This window comes from Coloeus monedula (assembly GCF_965178545.1).
Source record: "Coloeus monedula genome assembly, chromosome: Z".
Lineage (NCBI taxonomy): Eukaryota > Metazoa > Chordata > Aves > Passeriformes > Corvidae > Coloeus > Coloeus monedula.
This window is the reverse complement of record NC_138822.1, coordinates 20190290-20208427: the sequence shown is the minus strand read 5'-3', so window position 1 is coordinate 20208427 and position 18138 is coordinate 20190290. Positions and strand designations below refer to the sequence as shown.

Sequence of the window (18138 nt, the reverse complement as noted above, 5' to 3'; positions counted from 1 at the left end):
GGAACAGTGGATTGACAGAGGGTAGGAAGCACAGCCAAATATAAGAACTGAAAGTGAAGTTCTATTTAAAATTAGTCCTCAATGAAAAGAGTGGATGAAACAGTTTGATCCAGCAAAAGTAGCAGCCTGGACATGGTGCCATTCTATACTCCTTCAGCACAAATAAAAAAACCCTTCACTTTCATTCAGAACTAAACTGTACTGATGCACAGTTACAAACTACAGCACAAACTATATGTAGAAAAGCAAACAAAAGAATGATTTGTATCCACTTAGATGGCTCATAACCTAAATTCAGGTCACATCTTCTAGTTTACATAGAAATAGAGAACCTGTGAGAGCCCACTGCTGACTGGAACATGAGATGGGGCATGGCAGTTCACTTTGGCTCAGAGGGCAACAAAGAAGGTGGGCATGCAGGACGAGCTCAAGCTAAGCTTTTGGGAGGTTGAAGAGGATGCTGATGCCATCAGACAGCAGTTTTGCTTAGTCATGTACACTTTTTCTTCTGTGTTTTCTGCCTCCCCCACATTTCTTTCAGTCTTTCACTGTTTCTCACAAACTCTCCTTTTTCAATCCCTCGTATTTCTCTACGTCCTTTGATCTTTCCCTGGTTCTTCTTTTCTGTCACTCCTTTTTCATCCCTTTTTCTTTGTTTGTAGATACTTTTAATGCAATCCACAGTTAATTTGTTCCATGCTGCTTTAGTCTGTAAAAATTACATTCAAAAATATATAAGTTGGCCATTCTGATTGAGCCCTTACCTAAGCTGTCCAGGCGACCATATTGTATAGTTGTCCTCATACATTGCTCCTGAGTGCTGTCTAGGCCATGAACTGCAGCAGTATCTTTTGCCTTAGATTTTCTGACATGCTTTCTAGAAATCACCGTCTAGAAAAGCTAGAAAGCTTTCTAGAAAGCTTCTGAGGAAAAAAAAAAGAAATTTGCATTTACTTGCACTGCACTCTAAAGACCCACACGGACTGTGTAACTTTCCAGTGGTTCATGCTTTCTCATATCTGAAGAAGCCTTCCATGTTTACTCACAGATGGAATAGCTGGCAAAAAAAGAAACAGAAACAGACAAGGTAGGAAGTACCTTCTTGTCCATTCTTTTCTCAATTCATCCATGACTGTGGATCATTCCTTAAGCATAGATCAGAATGAACCAGCTGTGTCTGGCTTCATGTAGATTTTCCGGCAAAGCAAAGCATGCCTTTTATTCTAGGATATATATTTTTTAGCTTCCTCTGTTGCTCCTGGTCTCTTTTATTTTGTTCAGCAGTGTATTTCTGTAGAAGGAAAAAAGATACCTTTTTCTTAACACTCAGATTTGGATTTATAGACAGCCCATTTATGTGCTTAACATCCATACCCATTTATCAAGTTGTTCTATCCATTTCATGTGTTTTTATCCTGATACAAACTGTCTCACCAGCTTACTTGTTGTTTGTTTTTGTGGTTTTTTTACCACCCCCTCTTCAGAGTTGAGAAACTCATTCATTACAAGTGATAACCATTTTTTTGTCACAACTTGTTTCATTAAAACTAATATGGAGCTGTGCCATTTTAAGCAGATTATATATAGTTACCAATGTAATTGGAGTTAAGCACTCACTTGAAAGAAAAGGAAGAGTGAAAGACCTCTGGATTGTGGCATATTTTCCAATATCTCTGCATCTGTTTAAATTGAGATTTGTGTCAGTCTTTGAGTTTCACCTGTCTCCACCCATTGTGCAGCAAATGTCCCCACATCTCATATCAGGATTTGCACTTGTGAAATGCTCCTCAACCTTTTTATTCACTGTTGCAGTTGTAAGTTTTATTATGAACAGGTGTTCTGCAACATTTGTAAATCAACTTGTGGAACCAGACAAGTGCCAATGAAGCACAACAAGGAGTAGACGACAGTGAGGAAGACAGAAGGGACAAGAAACAGTTCAATGAGTTAAAGCTTGTGTAACTTTTAGTCTCTCCAGCTATATGCTGTTTCAGCCTGTATCACCCCAATGCTGGGATCTGTAACGTGAGGATTATGAAAAATAGTGATTTTATTTGGGAAGGCAGCTCATTCAGGTGCAGCCGCACTCGTGACAGTCTGTGCCATCTAAGCTGCAGAAGGCAGCTCCATTAGGGAATGATGCTCCATAAGCTTAGAGAAATTGTCACTGGTTAAACAAACCACTCATAGGTTCCACCTTACCACTTGCACACTTAATTTCATAGTTCTGCATTCTTACCTTTGTCCTCCTCTTGGTTCTCCTGAGTACATCTTCAGAGGACTCATCTGAAGTACTATAGTACTTACTGAGGTGGAGAGAGAGTGAGCACCTCTCTCTGAACATGCTGAATTCCTCTCTTTAGGGCTGGACTGTATTAGTCATCATGGGGGATGTAGTGGTCCTGCATCTGTTTGAAGGAAAAGAGGTCTCTGTCAGTGATCCAAATTTAAAATTCACCATCACATATAAGCACAATGAAGACATACAGAACAGGCAAGACAAAAAAGCAGCTTTTTGAAGCAGGTGGTCTGAACTTGAAGCAAAAGACATAAGATACTTCTTAATCCACCGCTTGATACTGTGATGCCACACCAAAGACACATTTGGTGCCTTATACGTAGTTGCTTGCCAGCTCACCCCCTGCCACTGGATTAAAAAAAGTGAAGACATAAGCCTACACATGGAAAGCTATGTCCCAGTCTAACAGAGAAGGCAAGCAAAATGCAAAGCAGTTCAAGACAGCAATTCCAAGTTCTCAAATGCCTTGTAAGAATCTTTTCAGAGGTACTTATCGTACCTTTCATGTTAAAGAGAGTCAAATCATGACAATTCCTGTGATAACAGTAACTGTTTCTTCTCTAACTGGTGTAACAGGTATATGATTATAACAGAGAAGCTGATAGTGATCCCGAAAACCTCCTATGACAAAAGACCCCTGGGACTTTTTCAAAGGTATGCTGATTCCATTGTGTATAGCAGGTGTTTGAAAGGAGAGAAGAGAAGCAACCTGAGAGTAAAGAAATGTGGCTTTTTTCTCTTATGAGATCCAGTTCTAAAACAACTTGAGAATTAAAACACTAGGGTCAGGTTTATGTGATATTAGCACAGTATTTTATTGAAGAGAAGACAGAGAACTGCACGGGTTATATTACTGCTCTCTTGTCCAGCACAGAAGAAGGGTCTGACTTCTTTAATCTCTATTTTCCACAAAATTTTACTTGGCTGCTGTGGAGTGTCCCAGCAGGAGAGGTCTCGCTGTAGACTGAGACTGCAAGTGCAGTGCTTGCACTGGGGACCTCTTCATTTACTGTGTCCAAAGCTAAATGAAGGTTACATTTTACAGCAATTCTTACACTCCTCCTTTCTATGTCATTTGGCTGCAAGTCTTCTCCAGTGCTAGGGACTGCCTTTGACCTTCAGCATGAAATAGGGATATAAGAGCAAGCTAATAAGATGCAACAGATAACTGGGAGTACTTTGTGGGCATTATGTGCAGTTTATGAAACTTTGCTGTTTGGGCATTTTTTATATATGTAACCACAGTGTTACAACAACTGAAATCAACTGTAAAGGTGATAATGGTCAGGGAATGGGATTCTTATTTCCTTTTTGCTCTGTACCAGCTGAATATGGGGTTATTCCATTTTGAAGAAGGATTCAAAGTTATTTGGGCTCCTTAACCTCTCCAAAGGAGGTATGAGGCTATTAAAAGGGAACAGAAGGTCCTAATAAGCCAGCTCAGAGAAAAAGGGGATGACATCAGTATTAGCCTCAGCAATTTGGCTTTTGAAATTTCATGACATATACGTATTTATTAAGCTCCAATTAAGAAATAAAAGGACAGGCTATATTTAGAAAGAAAAGAAAAAATAGGTGAGAGAGGAAACCAAAGATACCGTTGTTACAGTGCGGATACTGCAACACATGTATCAGACAACGAGGCCCGTGGGAAAGAAGTAGATATGGACCGATTCTTGATGGATGTTTCAGAGAGATGTTTATTTCTCCAGCCGCATGGCCGGGGCTCTGCCCAGGAACTGTTCCAGTCCCGGGACCCGAGGGTCCTTCTGCCCGCGCAGGGAACACAAACCAACCAATGGGAACGAGGCTGAGCAGGGGCAGGGAAACCCCGTGTCTGTGCCCTCAGGGCCCCTCTGCCAGGGCTACACGGCAGAGGGGGAGGGACCCCAACATTTCACCCATTTATTTTTAAAAAAAGGAGATTTAAAACTTAACATTGAGAGCAACTGGATAAACATAACAAGAACAGTTTCAAAACAAAACAAGCCACCCTCCTGAGTCTTTAAATGTCCAAACAGATTCTCTGGAACATCTTAAGGCTGACAAAAGGGAGACAGGATTCTTTGGGCATGCTTTGTGGGGAAACTGAGGCAGGAGAGGGTTTCTTCCATTTGTACCTGTTGGAACTCTAAACAACAATGGTTAATTTCTTCCCTCCCCCTCTTCATCCCCCACTCAGCATTGGAAAGGGATTTTTGGGGAAACAATTGGCAAAGGCATGATTTTATGAGGGAAACCATGGGTGAAAAAATGGATTGGGAATACACTGGGGGTAATAGGATATAGGGTAAAAGGGAAAGGTGGGATTAGGAAAGGGAGACTGTAGGGGGGGCGTATAATGGAGATATTGTCTAACATGACTACAATTTTTAGCATATATACTGCCTTTTACAGCAACACCATCAGGCCCAGTGACCTCTGATGCTTGTAACCCTTTTCTACCTTACACAATTTTGAACTCTACTACTTCTCCATCTCCTAAACTTGGGATGTGTTTTTCAGGATTATTCTTTTTAATAGCAGTTCTATGAAGGAATATGTCTTGCTGGTTGTCACATCTCGTTATAAAACCATAATTTTGTTTAACATTATACCATTTTACTATTCCTAAAACCTTGGCTACGATGATTTTTTCCATTTTCCGAGTGGCTGCTGTTTTCTGTCTCGCTGCATTTTTGTTTTCTCTTTCGTTTTCGGTCTCTCCTGCGTTGGAGATGCCAGGGCTGCTGGGGCCATCGGGGCTGCTCATGCCTGCGCGCTCTTCCCAGGGTCGCATTTCGGTCCGTATGGGCCAGGCCGGGCCACGCTGCTCAGCTCCCTGTGCGCCGTCTCCTCTGCTTTCAGCTGTGCTGTCACTGCCTGGGGCCACACCCACGTCTCGGCCGGGCCCCCAAGCGAGGACCCCCCCATGCCCTGCTCCAGCGCGCATCTCGGCTAGGCGCGGCTCCGCTCCACCGCCAGCCACCGCCCATGCCCCGCTCCTCTCACGGGGCTCGCTCCACCACACGCGGCGCGGGGCCGGGCGGGCTCCCGCTGCACCTCGCTCCGCTGCTGACACCGCAGCTCGCATTGCTCTGCCCGCGCGTGGGAACTGCCTCGCTGCTGCTCAGAGAGCGCTCGGTCCATGTGGCCTGGGTCGCACAGACTCTGAGGCACGCTTCCCTTTGCCAGGACACAGCTGACATTGCTCAACAGTCTCGGTAATTAAATAGTATTCACGAAAATATTCTTCCATCGGCATATATTTTGACTCAGAAATTAACTGTGTCCAAACGGTGTTCCAAAAGTCTTTGGTAAGAATTAAATCTGAAGAGACATAGAAAAAGTTCTTAAACAACCATGCCAGGAAGTGTTTCAGTTCCTTTAGATCTTGAATTAAGCTAAAATTTACAAATTGTTGTTCAAGAATCTTTTCAAGTTTAAGATAAATGTCCATAAGCGGCTCTGAGAGCCAAGAGTCTTTCCAGGGTTCCTCCATAGTTTAGAGATGCAACAGCAAAACAAAAACAAGAAGAGAAATCCAGAGTTTACTCACAAATCAGTTGCTGTCCTTAGGGATCGGGGATTGTTCTGCCTGAATTTGCTACCGTTTGTTACAGTGGGGATACTGCAACACGCATATCAGACAAAGAGGCCCATGGAAAAGAAATAGATATGGACGGATTCTTGATGGATGTTTCAGAGAGATGTTTATTTCTCCAGCCGCATGGCTGGGACTCTGCCTGAGGAACTGTTACAGTCACGGGACCTGAGGGTCCTTGCCTGCGCAGGGGAACACAAAACAACCAATGGGGAACGAGGCTGAGCAGGGGCAGGGAAACCCCATGCCTGTCCCCTCAGGGCCCCTCTCCCAGGACCACACGGCAAGGGGGGGGAGACCCCAACATACCTTCATAAGCTAAACATTGACACAAGTGTCACAGCAGTCATTATCACAGCCCTCTATGACCTCATAATCACGCACACCTGAGGCACAAGTTGGCCACCCTCAAGGGTATGAAACATGAGCAGAGATGCTGCAATTAACTTTGATTGATGTCAGTCTTTCAGCATTTCTGCCAGCGAACATCTTCATTATTCTGTGGCAGCATTATCCTCAGCACTAAATAATTTCTTAGGAAGCCTTTGCAGAATGTCAGCCTGAGACTTGTGCTCTACTCAGAAGGTGTAAATTCTTCCTCTCATCCACCTCATCTACCTTATGATCTTAATTTGTTCCCTTTGTGTTGTGTTTGAGGAATGGTACTCCCCGATTTACTTCTCCCACTGAGATTTTCCAAACCAAACTTGCTTGCTCCTCCTGCCCTGGGAGAGTGGCCAGAGAGAAGAATTGGAAGCATACAAGACAAAGATCATGGGTTGAGATAAGAAAACAAACAGTAACAGCAAGAATATTAATAACAAAAGTATACAAAAAGAGAGAATGGTTCACTTGCCAGAATGCTTACTGCAGGGCCCAGCCTGACCTGACTGCAGCCACGTTTTTCCAACTCGGAAAGGAACGCACTTCTTGGAAGCAAGAGACCATCCAATTCCCCTGCCCCTGGCAATGACATAATGTGGTATCAAATAACAGAATGTCTTGCCCTTGCCCCCTTCCTGCTGATCTGGGCCAGAGCCAGGATATTTTGTAATCTCCCTTGATTTTTTTCATATGTTTTGCTGAATTGCTCATTAAAGTTAAAGGCCAATAGCACTTATTGTGAGCAGGTGTGAAAAAGCAGGCAGGCACTTGTTACCTATGTATGTCATTTTGCTGATAAAACTCACAGAAGATCCATGCCTCTATACTACCAGCACCAGACTGGACTCCTAGGAGTGTTTACCTGACACAGCACAGAAGGAATTGAAGGTCTAAGAGACACAGATTGACAAATTTACTGTGGTCAGGAGTGTTTCCCAAATCCAAAGTAGTAGTGTATTTGTGATCATCCTGTATTATACTCCTCCTGTGTATAATATTTCAGATGTCAAGCTTTTTCAGTCAGTCTGCAGAAGTTTGAACTAACAGGTGGGCAGCAAAACTAGTTCGATTTCATGTAAACTGCTTTTAAATGAAGAAGAACAAAGTCTATCAAACTAGTTAGATATCTAAGTCCATTTCATGTCAATGTGATTGGACCAGTGGAAGTCCTGTGCATTTCTGCTCCATCTATTGCACAAGTACTTTAAGAAAATATTGTTTGGAAAGAGCAATGTGAATTATACTTATTATCTAAAAGAATTTGTATGTGTAATTTGATGACTCTTTGAGATTATGTCAAAACGCATTTATGGTGAAGACGTACCTGAGTATAAAGAAAACAAATTAATACTGGAATTTAACTAAGGAAAACTAGCTTTCTTGCCTGAAACATATTTTAATTACAATATTAAGCCTTTTTTAAAACCCCAAAATGGTAAATTGTGGAAATAAAAAAAATGTTGTAGCTGGATTTCTTTTTAAACAGCCTTACAAGCATACAGTTTAGCAAGCGTCTGTAACTCAGGGACTAGATAAGTGGACCCAGACAACATCTGTATAACTGAATTTACAACTTGGAGGCCGTGCATAAGACAGAATAACAGGCATAAGTTGCACTGTGTGTTCTTTGAGACTGGCGAGAGGAAGAACTGGCGCTTCTTCTTTCCTCTACAGCCAACTCACCTCTGGAACTAGGATCTGGTTTAAATACTGGCTCCCTCTAGCGTTCATTTGCAATAAAACTTGTAAAGTACACTGTTGAAAGAGTATTTTTCTCTATTCTGTCAGTACATGATTACATCAGAATATTCCACTATAAGTTCCTTTACTCTTCTTTGTCTCTGTTTGAGACTGCCCACTTCAAGCCTCCAATCATACATTAGACTACTGTAGTGCAGCACATGGAGTTACAGCACTGAGACAGCTGGACACTGTTTCTACTGCAGTATGAGTTACTGTGATGCAGAAGGTATCAATTGCTGAGGATGTTTATTTTTTCTACTGGAATGTGGTTGTTAATAGGAACATGCATATTCCTGGAGAATGTACCTGCATTCAAAGGAGTGGAGTGAAAATAATTTTACAGACCTGTTTTAGATCATCTCTCTGTGGCCATGGTAAATCAGCCCTGAAAAATCCCAATTTTGTTCAAAAATGACAGATTGAGGAAATTATTTAAATTATCTGTGGGCTTTCAGGATCACAGAAAATAGTTGTGTGGCTCACCTTGGCTGTCTTCTTTTCTTAAATATTTCCCTAACTCCAGAGGTTTCACAGATGCGATCAATAGTTAAGTGAATGTCTAGAGATTAAATTTTTAGTATTCTCTGAAGTCACAGATAAAAAGCATCTGAGATTAATTGCCCAGTAAGGTTCCAGAATTTTGTTGTTCTGTGATGCATGGATTCTTTCAACACCTTTAAAGTGTTTATTTTCTTGAGGCTGTGGGGATCTTGACAGGAAGTTTTGGGAAGAAATAAAATTCCCACCTATTCACTGATGACAGCCAGTTGCTGAAAATGGAAAGATTTACTTGCAGCATTGTTCATGGCGACACATGTGGCACCTTTGTAAGATGAGGTATAAGTGTAGGGAGTAAACAGCAGTAACATAAATATCTGTGTGGAAAAAGCAGGGAAGTGATGTGAGGAAGTGAATTCTAAAAGTCATGGTAAGGTTAACACAAACCATTAAAGTTTTTATCTTTGTGACAACCTGATATGCAGTGTTCCTCAGTAAGAAACTACTGCTTATATTAGGAACTGTTGGCCAGCTCTGAATTTCTACCTGTTTGTCAGCATGGTTTCTCTCTTTACTGGACATCTAGAGTGGATGTTCCATAAAACCTGGAAGTGCCAGCTGCAGAAAAGATGCCAATCTACTCTTTAAATGTCAGTTTGACAGAGTAACTAATATTTCAGACTCCATCTCTGCTGCAGTTAGTGACTTCCTTTCTGCTGACAGGAATCTTTTTCACTGCAGAAGGCTGTTGCAGCATTGCAACATCGTTTGGCTGAGGCAGGGCAGGTGCCAGGGGCTAAGGCTTCTGGAGTTGTCTTTTGAGGCTTTAGGTTGCTTTGGACTGTTTTATTTTGTAAGGCCATTCATGTAGTCTGATTTTATGCCAGTAGCTTTCAGGTGTCTTGATTAGAGAAATAGGGAAGTTACTTGATCAACAAGCATCCACAACAGACTAAGCAAATGTCTCAGCAAGGATTGTGCCATGTCCATTTATCACACAGGTAGACAAAAGTTACACAGGGTGAAAGAGCTTGGGGAGGGGCAAGGGCCACAGGGTGAGCTCATCTGCAATCACCTCAAAACCTATTTTGATAGTTCCAAACTCCTTCTTCAAATGATTTCTGAAGGCATACTTAAAAAAAAACAAACCCAAGCAAAAACCAACCACACACACACAAAAATCCACCAAAAAATAACCAACTAAAAGATTAGGTCTAATTCAGCAATAATTTCCTTTATTATTTATTAGTAATATTGTTGAGATATTATTTCAGTTTGAGAGAGTAAAGACTTGCAGACATTCATCCTTCTATAGAGAGGGAACTGAGGCACAGAGAGATGAAGTGGTTTTATCAAGTGGATGCAGAAAGACAAGAAATTAATTTAAATCTCCCATGCCCAAAGACACCACACAAAGACAATTTGTTTCTTTTTACTACTTCAATCAAACTTCAAACAATCAAACAATACTACTTCTATCCATGGTGGACTTAAATCAAGGCTATTACATTCTTATGCTCCAATTACAAAGCAGCAGCATAAAGTCTTTACCCTCATAATCTGGATGAAACAGAGTGTCCTTCCAGCAAAGGTAGCTCAATACTAAATCATCATTTTTTGTTGACTTAGGAAGTATCAAGATGTAAAATTTCTAAGAACAGGGTAGTGGATTTATTCTCACTGGTGTAAAAAAACATGAAAAATTGCAGTATCTGGTATCTCAAATCTGTTACTGTCTAGACCCAAGTTTGGATCACTTACACCGATGCATGGATGCTCTCTACAGGCTATTAAAAGTGACGTGAGGAAAGCAGGTAGAACTCTTCCTGTAGCAATCCAGTTAAATTAACATCTTCATTTCTATGCATCATGTGGAAGATCAGAGCTGCTGCTCAAGGCCAATACAAACACAAGAAATTCACCTTCATTCCAGAAGAAAATGAGTAGGGTCTTTAGGAGGAGGATCTGGAGGGCCTTGCAGAAAAGGCAATTCACTTCAGATCTGCCATGTTCCCTGAGCTGGAAATAAGAGTCTAACAGAATAGCCAGGGGTAAATTACATTGATGCTGAGTCTTTCACTCTGCTTAGTACTGCTGTAGGAAACAAGGCATTGTACCTGGGCTGTACTGGGGTTTTTTTATGATAGTGAGCTGTTCTTACATTTTAATAAGCTTCACCACACAGCTAGGATCAGCCTTGTCAAGCCCATATAAATTATTTGACTGGAAGAGGAAAAGGAACCTGAGAATTATGATTCTTGTAGTTTTGAATTCCACTGATGGTGGTAGTGGTTACAAAATCTGAAGCCCAGAAAGCTGTGTGCACTACAGTTGTAAAAATTAGTGCTCACCTGACAGTAAATTACCTGTGCTGGTTTTTCTGGTTTGGGGTGGTTTTTTTTGTTTCTGTCCAATCAGTTTAACAATTGTTTTAAAGGGAAGAAATTGGTAATGGAAGCTCTGATCTCTCTCCCTCACAACATATTTTCCTTGGGACATTTTTGTGTGTGTATGCAAACTACCAGAACAATTTTACTGCATCTGGATCAGTTGCCAGTGTCCAAATTAAAATTAATGAAAACTCAGGCTTAGCTCATCAGCCTCCACCTGCAATATCCAATAGTCCTGCAAAGAGTTAGTTTGAGCCAGTAATGCCACTTGTGAAAAAACTTAAACTTTACAGACCTAGTTTCTGCAAAATACTGAAGGATGATAGTTTTTTCCTGAAGGATGAGACTATTTTTCTCCCTGCATGTTTCTTAGTGTGTCATTATTGAGCTTGGGTGCCATGGCAAATGTAACAGCAGTGTTGCAGTTTTAGGAACTTCTGCCTTGGGTTTTCTGTGCAGTGCACTGTGTATTCTTTATTTAATAAACTTTGAGACTAGACAGGGTGACTGCTTTTGACATGGAAGTTCATTTGCTTCAGGTCTTGCTCTGATCAGTCTTGATCTGAGGACTTTGTCCAAGGCATGGGTCATCATGTCACCACATAGTGTGTAATCACAGACTTTGTCAACATCCTGGAATTTCAAGACCAGTTTACAATCATTTTTACCATCATAAACTGTTTTCTTGGTTTCCCTTCATGTACTTTTAAAGGCATTTTTGCTCTTTCTCTTGTGAAATTTAGATGTCTCTCCCCTTTCTTGTCTCCTTTAAATGACTCTATTCTTTTTTGATGACTAAAATTGTAGAAAATACTAAATGAAAATAAAAGAGCTATGTCTTGTCAGAAATAAGATTACCTTTCTGGTGTGCTAGCAAGGAGTGCAGATAAAAATTTTAAGGAATACTGCAGGGTTTATCTATCTATCTATCTATCTATCTGTCTATCTATCTATCTTTTGTCTACCAGAATTTCAGTTCAGATGAAACTTAGAAAAGTTCTGGGTTTCTCATTAGGAAAATTTTCCTGGTTTATATTTTTCCTGGTGCCATGCCCTGTAGACAAATGGAGGTCTATGGTATGAAGTGTTTCCTAACAGGAAGTTTTGTCATAGGAAGTTCCTCATAGTGTAACAGCCAGAGTCAGAAGGCTGGGGTCATACCACTGCCAGTGATAAGGCTTCAGAGGAAACACAGTTTCTCTGAAGTCAGCAGTGTTATCAAAAAGAAAATCTGGATACTTAATTCTAAACAGATGCTTAACAGCTGGGCAGGAGACAAAGGGGAAAGAAGTACAGGGACACAAAAAAATGTACCAAACACACCTTTCACATCAGAAATGGATACTTTGCTTTTTTTACTGTAGATTAAGTGCTTGTGAACAACTAAACCTGTTAGCCTGAAGTGAAACCACTTGTAAAGAACATGATTACTTGTCTCAAACACTGTCAAGGCCAGAGAAGGAACTTGCTGTAAGATAAGCCACCACAGCGGGAACTTGAGATAAACAGAAGGGAGAAATTTGTTGCAGGATGGAACTAATTCCAGGCCTCGAAGAGAGGAGATCTGGTTCCCACATCCTGGTTAGTGCATCCAGACAAAAACTCCCATTGTGGCAAACTGTGTGAAAGGAAGCAACTGCACGTATGCCTATCTCCAGTCAAACGAATATTACCCCGAGTAATGAGACAGATGGCACCTGTGACCCCCAATGACCACTGAAGCACCTCCCCTTCTACGGTACATGGAGGTTTTGAGCGGGCAGGGCCAGCCCAAGTGGTAGAGCCTCAGGTGTTAACTAACCAAAAAAGGGTGGCCTTTGCTAAATGTAGATCCCAATGTGTGAAGGTCCCACCACCCATTGATTTCAAAAGAGTGGTGTGAAGCCTCTGAGGATATGCCAGCCAAGTCTCTTTTTAGGAAGTAATCTCTCCCCTCGTAGTGATATTGATAATCTTAGAAAAGAGCCTGACCCTGCTTCCTTTTTCCTCAGTGGAACAAGATGAACTCTATGACGACTGTTCCTATCCATTAAAATGTTCTGTGTTTGGTCAGTAAAATAGGAGCTTTTTGTTGCAACTGAGTGATTACTTTACAATCAACTGAAAGTATATAGACAACACCTAAAAGGAAAAAGTTATTTTGTGCATGTGACATCTGCTACTACTTGACCAAAATCCTGGGGTGGGGAGGTGGATCTTTTTTAGTACTTTTCCCCCCGTTGTTATTTGCATGCAGAGGTTTGATCATAGGCTGTAAAACAAGATCTCTCCGACAGTGAAGATAATCCTGCTCCATCTATATCTTGTTTTATGATGTCTCTCTGGGGAAAAGAAAAGGCATTGAGAGAGTTTGCAGGGCAAGGATATTAAATGTTTGAAACTGATGTGATTCTTCTTTCTTTCTTCTTTCTTCCATATTCATGAATTATTTTGAGACTGATGTTCCTGTGAACAATATGTAAAGAAAATCTGCATAGATCATTTGAAAGGATTAAAAGATTAATTATGACTGTCCTGTGGAAAAAAAATTTACTTTTGTCAGTGCAAGTCAGTGATTATTAACTCAACACAGACATTTCCCCTTTTTTCACCTTGGCCAGTAGTCCTCCAGCACCCTGGGGATATTTGTAGAAAATAAAGTGTCCAGCAGAAATGACGGAACCTTTGTTTTTGCAATGTCTCAGGCTATAATAAATATTATTTTATTTTAATGTGACTAATCTGTATACTTCTGACAAGAAATGTGCTGCTTTTCTTTACACTATCTTCTGTTCCTTTGAAATGTTTGCTTTGGCTTTCTGGATAGTAAACACACAGACTCACATAGACACATGCACACACATGCAGGAAACCAAATAATGCCACACAGTTTCCTGAAGAAATGTCATTGGATTATTTTCAAGTCTTACACCAGAAGCTAAGAACAACATAGTTACAAGCAACTGAAATTTGAGGCTAGGTTCAAATTCCTGGCCATTTCCAAAGATTATTTCCTCTCTCAGGTGCATACGTAGGGATTAATTTGAGACATAAACTCAGGAACACTTTTCTGTATAAGAAGATTTCCAAACACAATTAATTTGCCAATTGTTCCTGAATTTTAATGAAATACAGGAGTCAGGTTGGTAGCACCAGAGGATATTGCCTTGCTGGTGTGGATCAGGTTCAGCCCCTCTCAGTTGTCAGAAAAGATACAGTTACAATGAGCATATACAAAGAAGAACAAGCTTTGCAGTAGAGGTGTGGAGAGGGTCTTGGCGGATTCATTAGTCCTACTGAACTGTTGAGAGCTTAGATTTGCCTTAGATCATGGCCTAGATTTTAAATATGAAGCAAAATGATTTTCTAAATGTAATGAAGATTCAAGCTTTTTAGTACATTAAGACATTCAATAATTATATTTCTCTCTAGCAACCTCTTCAGCACTGAACTAAGATTACTCTTCATGGATGCTGCAATTTCTCTAACCTTGGGGTAAAACTTCCTTTTTTTACCTCCCCACAATATAATCCACTATTTTATTTTTGATTATTAGGCAAACCCTGATATTTGACACAGCTCCCTGATAGTTGCTGCAGTGCTTTTAGAGAATGCTGGATGATGTACCAGCATGAAGGATCCTTTTCTTCCTCACATCTGTATGCACACCGATACACCATACACATTAACACAAATGTTGCACCAGGCTTTCCAAGTCACCTACATAAATCATTAGGAAATTAATTGTATGGACCAGAACTCACAGCTGCCTTCCCTATACCTGTAATATGATCAACAAAGGCTTTACACTTTTACTGTCAGAGTTGAAAGGCCAGAGTCCACAAAGCTGTCTAACACACAGCTATTACTCAACTTTCAATTTTGGATGAATAGCCTTGGGAAAATGCTTCTTCCTAGGACAAGTAATAAGTGATAGGAGATTTTCTTTTTTCAGGGAAAAAAAAGGCAATGTGAAACAAATGCAAGGAGCACCAGATAAAGAGAGCTCAATTGTAAGGCTTAGTGGACAAGTTTTGCTAACTTTACATGAATAGCACCTGTTTTCTTTATGCACTGCAGGGTGTGTAGGTGATGTTTCTTTAGCCCAGTGTGTAGTAAAACTCAACCTCTTTTTAGAAGAGCAAAGAATGTAAAGAATCTAGTCAGAATGGAGGTAGAGGCACTGACTTGCAGGCTTGCAGTGGATGAATTTGTTTTACTAGGATTACTCACATGAATGATCTAAAAAGAAGTAATTATTGCATGAAAAAGTCAGGAGGCATGATACGTTATTTAAATTCAGAGTGAATCTCACTGAGTGTTTCTAACAAACTTAACTAAGGAAGTTGCACAAAATGGTCAGAAAATCATCAGAAAAAAAATGTAAATACTTCAGGTGAGCAAACTGCAAACCAAAAATTTTTATTATTAACAACAATATAAAGTCAATATAATCCTACCAAATTCCATGGGATTTTTTCAGAGAGCCTGAGAGCAGACTTGGACCCTAAGTGCCAGGGCAAAAAGCTGAACATGTTAAATAGCTATATTAATTGATTATTTTACCCACTGATAATCAGTTGCCACCAATTATATTAATGAGGATCCTACTGAACTATGAAGTGTAAAACAATGAATTTAAATAAATGAGGAACCTTCTGTTGGCTTTTATACCAGTAATTTGCCCAGAGGTTTTTAGCTTACCTGACTGGCTTCAGAAAGATGGAACTTGACCCTGACATTTCAAACTGCATGCCAACACATTTGGTATACGTCTTGCCTAACAGTTCTAGCGCACAATACAGTGCCGTAAGAGACAAACAAAGGAAAAAAGTAAAGAATTTGTTCACAACAAATGTTTCTGGAACCTTTTGTTTCTCTAAATTGTGTCATAGGTCTTTTAAGCGAGGGACAGGGGAACTGGAGGTAGCTATGGAGATGGGAATTATTAGGAAGTCAGTGTCATTTTTATTCTCTATTCCAGACCCACAATTTCCAGTGAAGAGTTCAGCAGGGTATCTTTATTGTCCTTGTCACCTTTGAACAGGATCTTGTGTACTCAGTCATAATTTGTTTGCCTGTGATAGTATCCAAGGTTTTGGGTTATTGTCATCATAAGGGCAATAACCTGAGACACCTCTTTTGTTTCATGCCATATAATATTTAAGGAAAACCTGTGCGAACCCTCACCTGTACAGACTGAAACAGCATCACATTTCCACCGATAAAAAAATTTTGTTACTTTATTTATGCATAGGTGATTGTAGTGGTTTGGCCCAAAATACTCATTACTGTTTATCTTCTGTGAGATAAGAATTAGGAGAAATGCAAAGCAGGCTCCAAACTTGAAAGAATATAAAGAAGTTTATTAACAGACCTAAAAGAAGGAAAAAAAAAATCATACCACACCTTTAGAACACTTCTTCTTCCCCCCACCTTCCTCTCTTCTCCCACTGACAATGTTAAAAGACAACCCTTAAGATGTTCAGTCTGTTTACCACTTCCATAATAACCTTGTTCAGTCCATTTAGAAAGAGAAGTCTCTTCTTGCTCATGCTATGAAAACATTATCACAACGAGACAGCCGCCCACTTCCAAATATCGTTCAGTCCATTTAGGAAGAGGAGTCTCTCTGCTCCCATGTGAGTCCCTTCCCCCGACTTGCAGCTTTTCCCGCAACTGCTTTCGAGGGTCCACTCTTGAAGGTTTTTGGGGTACAATTTTAAGGTTGAGCCATTCAGAAACAAAAGTTCTCTTCACCCATCTCTGGGAGCATTTCATCTCTAAGAACAGAGGCCCTTCTCCTTCCCTGAGAGCAAAGGGTCTTCCTCATCTTCATCGTTAGGACTATCTCTGGGAGCATCTCTAGGAACTGAGGTTTTCTCCTTTCCCGTTTAGAGCAAAAGTCCTCATCTGGTTCATCTCTCCCGGTCCAAACCTCTCATGAAATTACAGCTGTGTCAGCATCTGCCTATCTCGGCGCAGGTGCTTTTGCTTACGAGTTGAACACTCCACCCCCCATATCTTCATGAAATTACAACGGGATACTCTGATATATCATAGCTTCACAACAGAATTTCAGCTTGAAGCATCTCCTCTTTCTCTTCCCTCAGGTTTTCAGCTCTTCACAGCAATAAAAGGGTTAATCTCACCTAGGCCTTGCAGCTGGAATGTGGCTTATCGCTGTTGGTCACCTGACCTCTGCCGGACAGCGGTGCCGCTTTGCTGAAATCTTGGCTGCAGTGGAGGGGGTGGTTCCGAGCCGCTCTGGCTGCCCACAGCCCTGCTGGGGGGCTCATCCTGGAGCTGTGGCCTGGTCTGGCCTGCCCCAAGCAGGGGCCGGGTCCACTGGGCTCCGCTCGGGCCTCACAGCCACCTGTCCCAGCACCAGAAACAAGAGAGAGCTTGGGGGTGGAGTCTGTCTATTCTTAAGTGTGGATCACAGAGGCGGTCACAATTTTAAGTGGCTTAAAGAATTGTCCATATTCAAACTGGCCAGCTGATAGGTTCTGTCAGTCCATAGAGAAAGCTGTAGGAAGAACATCACTTCCGAGATTTAGATTGCTAACCTATGACAGTGATCTTAAACTCAACAGTTTGCCCTCCTTGTTCCCAAAGATTGAGAGTTGAACGTATTAAAAATAAAAAAAAAAGAAAAAAGTTCTGCCCCTTCTTGAGGGAGCTTATCCCAAGCCTGTTAAGAAAGGAAATCTTTTAGCAAGTTGTGTGACTTTTGGAGATACTCTGGTACTCAGTGGTTGAACAAATTTTCTTCACTATAGGTGTATATGGGTCATGTGACACCTCAAGAAGAGGCATCAAAAATTTCATCCTCTGTTTACAGATGAGATGTACAGAAAATAGATTTATTTCTGTGATTGTAAGGAGGAGGACGTTGTTCTCCTAAGATTAAAGCCTCCAAGGACCTGGCTTCTTTAAAACACCTCTTATATACTAAAAACAATAGCAACATCTTGTTATAAACCACTCCCTTTAATAAGCAGGGATTATTAATTTCTGCAGTGAAAAGAAGTTTGTCACATACTCTGACTTCGCATGTGAGTAGTGTCGATCTCTGATGTGCTCTTGCTTTCCTGGTTAATGCAGAACAACAGCTAATATTTTGCAGTTAAGTAGTTTGGGAAAGAGCCACAAAGGGTTGTTGTGGTCTTCTGACCAGCTAAAGTCAGCCGAATTACATGGGAGCTACTAGACTGCCTTTGCCAGGCTGGTGGAAATAACTGTATTTGAATAGTGAATGT

General features: G+C 40.9%; 1 protein-coding gene across 2 annotated transcripts in view; it reads right to left on the bottom strand.

The window, feature by feature from the left end:
- Positions 1 to 1174: 1174 nt before the first annotated feature.
- The window catches only part of OSTF1 (osteoclast stimulating factor 1), an 81812-nt gene continuing 64848 nt past the window's right edge, over positions 1175 to 18138 (bottom strand). Inside the window, exons 12-14 of one of the 2 annotated variants that reach the window (XR_014227297.1) lie at positions 2240 to 2408; positions 1618 to 1679; positions 1175 to 1291 (exon numbers count right to left, since the gene is read on the bottom strand). The gene's annotated coding sequence lies outside the window, so the exon portion shown is untranslated. Of the gene's footprint in view, positions 1292 to 1617; positions 1680 to 2239; positions 2409 to 16808; positions 17406 to 18138 lie in introns of those variants that run through there. The other variant, XR_014227298.1, reaches the window with a different exon arrangement.